General features: G+C 39.0%; 1 pseudogene; it reads left to right on the top strand.

The window, feature by feature from the left end:
- The first annotated feature begins 3,429 nt into the window (after window positions 1–3,429).
- On the top strand, window positions 3,430–4,760 carry LOC123628359 (annotated as a pseudogene).
- Window positions 4,761–7,843: the final 3,083 nt, after the last annotated feature.

The following is a 7,843-nucleotide window of genomic DNA, read 5'->3' on the forward strand; positions in this document are numbered from 1 at the left end:
CAAAACACCCTAGGTGCTTGATGAAAAGGACATTAGCTGTACTGGTATTAATATTTAGATCTAGTTGTGAATGTTGGACCATGCTGTCCAAGCTCTACATAAAACTGAAAGATTTATGCTCCCAGCTTCTGGGAAAGTTGTCTGCTGAGAGGTCTCTTCAGCTGTCTTTGAGAATTGCCTCCATTGAAGACAGCCACCTTGCCCAAGGGTGCTTCCTTCTCAGGGCAGCTCCCATTCAATGGTTGATCAATTCATGGGCATGAAAGTGTGGTTTCCTCGTAGGATGAGCAGGGCCATCCCAGCCCCGGAGCTCCCCGTAGCATCATGGCTTCATCACACCTGCAGTGCTGCCCAACTTCTTCCACTGCCCAGTGCCACTTCCTTCCCTGCTCTCGAAAGTATTGTTCCTGAGAGTACTTGCAACAAACATCCTACACAAAGACCTTGACTCCAACCTGCTTCAGAGGCTCTGACTTCTTGCATTTTTCTGAAGGTTCTTAAACAATTGAACTTAGTTTTTGATTAAAACTGTTACATAGTTTTTTTTGGAAGAGGAACTTGGTATCATACAGATTAGGCACCGTATTTTCAGAGGGTCATACTTAGGTCCAACCAAGAGGCTGGTATGAATTAACTAGCATTTTATGGACTTGTCAACTTTCTGACAAACCTGATTCATTAAAAATGTTTTTTGTTTCATTATGGAGGAAAAAGCACAAAAATTGTTACCAATTTCTTTGCAGTTCATTCATTCAGGAAGTAATTATTGAGTGCTTTGGGGGAGAGACCAAGCAATACACAAGATGTGGTTGCTGTCTTCATTTTGTAAGGGGACAAGACATGTTAATTACATAATTAGCAAAATGGAATAATACAAAAGAAAAAGTTGTAGGAACTGAAAAAAAGAAGAAATGACTTTGAATAATGATGCTTAGGAAAGATTTTAAAGATAATCTGGAATATCGGTAGAGCCTAGAATAATAAACAGAGATGGCTGGTGAAGGGTGTGCCAAACAAAGGGAGGAACAGGAATAAGGTATAGACATGAGGAGATAGAGGGTGTGTTGGAGGATATTGGTTTAGCTGAAGTATTTGACTTACATAGGACAATAGTGGGAAACAGAAGTAGGAAAGCTAGAAAGCTAGTCTGGGATTAACTGTGAAGGTCTTGAAAGGCAGGAAGAGAAATTTAGCTTCTCTTTGGGAACCAATGAGTAGCTATTGAAGGTTTCTGAGAGTGTCATTATCAGGTGGTGCTGTAGAAAGACTAGCAGGAAGTGAGAAAACAAAGCCTTGGATATCAGACAGGAGGCTATTGTTGTAGTCTGGGGTAAGACACATAAACCTCCTGGTTCACAAAGCCTGATTTTAATATTGCTCTTCATCTTCTCATAAGCCTAGACTTCCAGGAACTCTGTAGAATGAAAAACTTGGTTAAAGGGCTTGGAGTGAGGATATTTTTCTTTCTTTCTAGATTAATTTTAAAAATATGGAATTTTACACTTTTTAAATTTTATTTTGGGTAGTGTCTTTAAATTATCTTCCCAGCTGAAATAAGTAGCTAATAATGAATTTTTTTTTTTTTTGAGATGAGATCTTGCTATGTTGCTCAGGCTCTTTAATTTTTAAGGAAAATATAATTGAAGTACAGAATTGAATTTTTCCATTGTTCTGTGCCAATGTAGAGTTGTCCAGATGTTTATGATATTGGGGTGAAATATTATAAACAAATACATGCATAGAAGGACCTAGACCCACGGGAGAGTGAGAGCAGGAAATCGCCCACACTCTCCACCCCTGGGAACTGCTGTGGTATAATGAGATGAAAGTGACTTGGTGCTACATAAATTTACAAGTGATTCTCTAAAAGTGAATTTGTCATAAAAGACTGACTCTGCAGCTGTGTCTGGCACCCTCTTTCTATCTGTGCTGATCCTTTTTCACTTTGCAAAGATTTTATTTGAAGTGTTTCCCAGATTTTGTCTAAGCAGGCCTAAAAAAAGTAGTAAACTTGCTAATTAATATATTTTTGATGTTGAATGGCTCCTTGTTCAACTCCCTCCCTTTTTGTACTCTGTAATATTCTATGAGATATGGATATCAATTATAATGTTTTCCAGAAGTTCTATAAATTGCCATATAATAGTCATTTTTTATGTGTATCTATAAATAATGGTATTTAAAAATACTTTTATTTTGTTATGATTAAAATTCAACAGCATGCTTGTTGCCTGGACTCTCATCTAGTAAAAAAACCCAAAATAAACATTTAAAAATAAATAAAATCACAAAGAAGCAAAAGTAGTAATGCAGGCTATAAATAGTCAGCTTAAAGGTCCTTTCAGGGAAATGGGACTGGAATAAGAACTTGAAGGAGAGGTGGGACTTTGATGAGCACAGAGAAGGGGAAGGTGTTTTAGATAGGGTACAGTTTGAGTGATGTAAGGAAGGATGAGCAAAACCTTTTACAAAGAGACCAGACTAGTGTTAAAGTAGTATACTTTTCAAAAAGTTAAAAACAGCTGTTTTACAAATTTAAAATGAACATATGTCAAAGACTTTATTCATCTCATTAACTAATGAGAAAACTAGTGTGATGGTGCGACTGGTTCCAAGAACATTGGATGATCTGGAAATCTTTAGCAATTTAATAAAGGAAACTTAGGATATGATTGCTGGGGTTAAATATAAAACTAGGTAATGTCCTACAAGGCAATGAACTGTAACCTTTGGGTTATCTTTTCAAGTGGACAAAAATCTACATGTCAACATGTGACTTCACTACATCTAGGTTTTTATTTAATGGTAAACATAAGTTGAACAAGGAATATGCACCTGTATATCGGTGGACCTTTTAAGCAGTGACTCCAAATAACGCTTAAAGAACATGGTATTGTTTGGCCTTGGGTTCCGCCGTAGGGGATGTCCCGTGCGAGTGAGTGAGGAAATCTTGGGGCCTGATCTACCAGCAGAATCAGGCGAAGAGACCGGCGACGGCTGGAAGGAGGAACCGCGAACCCTAAGACAAGAGCGAGCGGGCAGGCAGCTGTAGGGCAGAACCCGAGTGTGCTGGGTCCCTAGAGGCCGGTCCTGGTCGGCGCCGCTACCGAGGCCATGGTGCGGGCAGAGCTCGGGGCGATCCCCAGGTGAGGGAGCGGCCCCGCCGGAGATCCCACCACAGTAAAACCGGGTAGATGCTGGGTGGGGAAGAAAGGATGCTGCCCGCACTGCTTCCCGGTAACAACCTGAGAGGCCGCAGTTGCAGCAGCAGCAACAGGAAGCACAACGCCAGCAGAGGAGGCGGCTGGAGCTTTTGGTAAAGTCACCAACAGCTCTTTCTCAGTAGTATGCAGAGTTGACCAAACAGCCAGAGAACAGGGCTCCCCATTACAATCTCCTTCGAGCTCTTTTCCCTTGCTATCCGGAGCTAATTTATGCGAAAACATGCCTTGCACTTGTACCTGGAGGAACTGGAGACGGTGGATTCGACCTTTAGCAGTGGTCATCTACCTGGTGTCCCTAGTGGTTGCGGTTCTCGTATGCGTGCGGGAATTACAGAAACTGAAGGTTGGAATACACACCAAGGCTTGGTGTATTGCTGGAATTTTTGTGCTGTTGACTATACCTGTATCGCTGTGGGTGATATTGCAACACTTAGTACATTATACACAACCCGAACTACAAAAACCAATAATAAGGATTCTTTGGATGGTACCCATATACAGTTTAGATAGTTGGATAGCTTTGAAAAATCCCAGCATTGCAATATATGTGGATACCTGCAGAGAATGCTATGAAGCTTATGTCATTCACAACTTTATGGGATTCCTGACCAATTATCTAACTAACCGGTATCCAAATCTGATATTAATACTTGAAGCCAAAGATCAGCAGAAACATTTCCCTCCTTTATGTTGCTGTCCACCATGGGCTATGGGAGAAGTATTGCTGTTTAGGTACAAACTAGGTGTACTGCAGTATACAGTTGTCAGACCATTCACCACATTGTTGCTTTAATCTGTGAGCTGCTTGGTATATATGATGAAGGGAACTTTAGCTTTTCAAATGCTTGGACTTACTTGGTTATAATAAACAATATGTCACAATTGTTTGCCATGTATTGTCTCCTGCTATTTTATAAAGTTTTAAAAGAAGAACTGAGTCCAATCCAACCTGTTGGCAAATTTCTTTGTGTAAAGCTGGTGGTTTTTGTTTCTTTTTGGCAAGCAGTAGTTATTGCTTTGTTGGTAAAAGTTGGCGTTATTTCTGAAAAGCATACATGGGAATGGCAAACTGTAGAAGCTGTGGCTACAGGACTCCAGGACTTTATAATCTGCATTGAGATGTTCCTTGCTGCTATTGCTCATCACTACACTTTCTCATACAAACCATATGTCTAAGAAGCAGAAGAGGGCTCATGTTTTGATTCCTTTCTTGGCATGTGGGATGTTTCAGATATTAGAGATGATATTTCTGAACAAGTAAGGCATGTTGGATGGATAGTCAGGGGACATCCTAGGAAAAAATTGTTTCCCGAGGATCAAGATCAAAATGAACATAAAAGCTTGTTATCATCATCATCACAAGATGCAATTTCCATTGTCTCTTCTATGCCACCTTCACCCGTGGGTCACTACCAAGGGTTTGGACACACTGTGACTCCCCAGACTACACCTACTACAGCTAAGATATCTGATGAAATATTTAATGATACTACAGGAGAACAAAAAGAAGCTTCAGATAAATCCGTGGACTCATGAACAGCGTGCAAAAACAAACTGTGCTACTACCGTATTATATTATTACCTGGTATCCTACGGCTCAGGATTTTGTGCATAGGACAAACCATAAATTATGGAAAATTTTAACACAAAAATAGGTGAAAACCAGGTACAATGACTGGGTTTATATATGTAAGTTTTGTATATCAAAAATAATCAGTCTAAATTTCCTAGGCTTAGACTTGATTTCTTAACATTAGAGTATCATATACTCAAATGGTAGAAAATGACTTCAACTAAATGATGCTGATGTTACATTGCTTTATCAAGAGGATGGACATTAAAAAAAAATCAGTACTTCCTGCCACGCTGCATGAATATTATTCTCTAGAATTAACAGAAAGCATAATACAGAAATATGAATTAGTGGAACTTAATCATAATCATGTGCCATACAAACTTACCTAATAATTATTTCTCTATTTCTCAGCTGGATGTCTTTCAATAAATAAGAATTTATCATTTTTTTTTTAAAAAAAAGAACATGGTATTGACCCTTGCTTTATTTTCAAGTTTTTCTTAACAATAGAAAGGTCAGCATACTAGAGTTTCTTTTTTTCTTCATGTGGAGTGGATTGGGTGAATAACAAAAGAAATCAGAGGAGGGTTTAGAGGTATTTGAATGCTAGGCTAATGAATTAAAACCTGTATGAAATGGTGGGGAGGGATTCACAGAAGGTTGGGATGTGGACTTGATTAAGGAATATTTTAGAAGAAATTAATTAGGCTTTAGTATAAGAATCATAAGACCTTCTAGGACATTCTTTCAACAATTAAGGATTAAAGCTAAATGTCAAGAAGTGCATGTGAGCTGCCAAGTGTAGGTGCCTAGAGAAAATATACTATAAAGCCAGATGTGGTGGTGAATACCTGTAGTTTCAGCTACTCTGGACACTGAGGTGGGAGGATCACTTGATGCCAGGAGTTCGAGTCCAGCCTGGGCAACATAGCAAGACCTTGTTTCTAAATAAATAAAAATAAAAACATAAATAAAAGCAAAAATATACTATACGGGAAATATTAATGGGAGTGAGTCACTACTTAGTTATAGAAGGCAAGGATTAATCTATTAATCCTGAGCAGGAGACTCATAACTTTGAGAGACATATGCATCATGGGAGAAGGAGTTGATTTGAGATGAGAGATAAAGAGCTCAGAGAATAATTTGGACTGCATAAGTCTTCATAAATCATTCTACTTGCCCCTTATCCACCTGGGACCAAAGAGGTTACCTGCTTGCTCAAATAGTGAGTGAACAGGATTTAGAATCCAGGTCTTCTATCTCCTAATACAGTTCTTTTTCTTGTTTACCTTGGTGACCATGGTAGATCAAGTCATTTATACTGCTTTTTCAGTTCCCTGTAGTAGTTTTATATATCCACATTCTTGCCATCACTTTTTGATGGACAGAATATATTTCCCTGACCCTCAACTTTGGGATTGGCCATGTAACTTGCTTTGGACAATGGACTTCCTTGCATATTTGGGCTTGTTTTCTTGAGTTTCTTGCATTATTATAAAACAAACATACTCCAGGGTGCCTGCCCTGTAGCCTAGGCCCCCGAATGAAACAGGGTGTCATGCTACCAAGACATTCATGCTGAAATGTCTAGTTACTAGTTGGCTATTTGGAGCTGTGGTTTTTCTAATGAAATGTATGATTATTGAGTCACCAGAGTGAATGTGATCATCATCAGAGACAGACTATTCATAGTAAGAAATTTCATAATGAATTTTTTTAGACAGATTTTAGATTTATTTGAATTACTATGTGACCATTGCCTTGATAAATGAAAATATTAGATTCAGGTTGATGGGGAACCCAGAGACAGTTCATGGGTGGGTCAAATAAGGTTTATTAATCTTAAGGATAGAGAAGGAAGTCCACATATTTAGGCTAGGTAGCAGAGAGATCAGCTATATTCTCCAAAGGTTATAAACTTCTGTACACCAAGAGCCTCACCAGAAGAGCACAGTTGTGAATGATAATGCCTGAGTGAGTGAGGGTTACACCAGACTTCTGCGAGCTCAAGCGCCTGCCTCCAAGTCCCCTAGCTGGAGCAATTCTGCAGGTAAGCTGCTCTGGATATGTGCTGGGTACCACCTCATGGCAGCAGGACCACCTTAACCATCTTGGTGATAGAAAATGTACAAATAGAGATATGGGTACAGTGCATTTAGGAAAACATTAGTTATTCTTCTACTTCTGCTGGTTATCTCACATAGACACGCCAAAACTTGGTGAATTTTCTTTCTCAGGAGACTCTAGGTTCTACAGGTGTCAGATAGTAACTGGTACAGCCTTTTTCATATTCACAGTCACCCATGTGGGCACACTTGCATGCACGTACTTTCATATGCTCTTCTGTGCTCTCTGGCTTATGTTTGCTAATAAGCATGGTGGAGAGAACTGACAAGTGGCTCACCATCTTCTTGATGGGACAGCTCAGTGGGACTCATAGTCCTATATTTAGATCTGTAATCGGGTTCCCATGAGAAAGTACAGGCAAGTCCATATATGTTCACATTTGCATTCAATTTACTGATAGTTGTTACTTGCTTTTAGGATGTGCCATAGGTGTTATCTGATTTCAATTCAGAACGTAGTACAGTTGGCCTTCTGTATCCACAGGTTCTGCAAACTGTGGATGGAAAATATTTAAAAAACATGAACAATTGCATCTGTACTGAACATATACAGACATTTTTCTTGTCATTATTCCCTAAACAATACAGTATAACAACTATTTACATAGCATTTATGTTGTATTAGGTATTATAAGAATCTAGAAGTGATTTCAAGTACATGGGAGGATGCGTATAGGTTATATGCAAACAGCACACCTTTTTATATCAGGGACTTGGGCATTCCTAGATTTTGGTATCTGCAGAGGGTCCTCCAGGATTGGATTCCAACCAATCCCCCACAGATACCAGGGGACAACTGAATTCATAATCTGAAATTAACATCTAATTATTAGAATGCCTTGAAGGCTATAATTCATCATTTTATTAAAATATCTGTCTGCCATTCAATGCTTAGAAACCTTTCAGATTTCCTA

This window comes from Lemur catta, chromosome 1, assembly GCF_020740605.2.
Source record: "Lemur catta isolate mLemCat1 chromosome 1, mLemCat1.pri, whole genome shotgun sequence".
Classification (NCBI taxonomy): Eukaryota; Metazoa; Chordata; class Mammalia; order Primates; family Lemuridae; genus Lemur; species Lemur catta.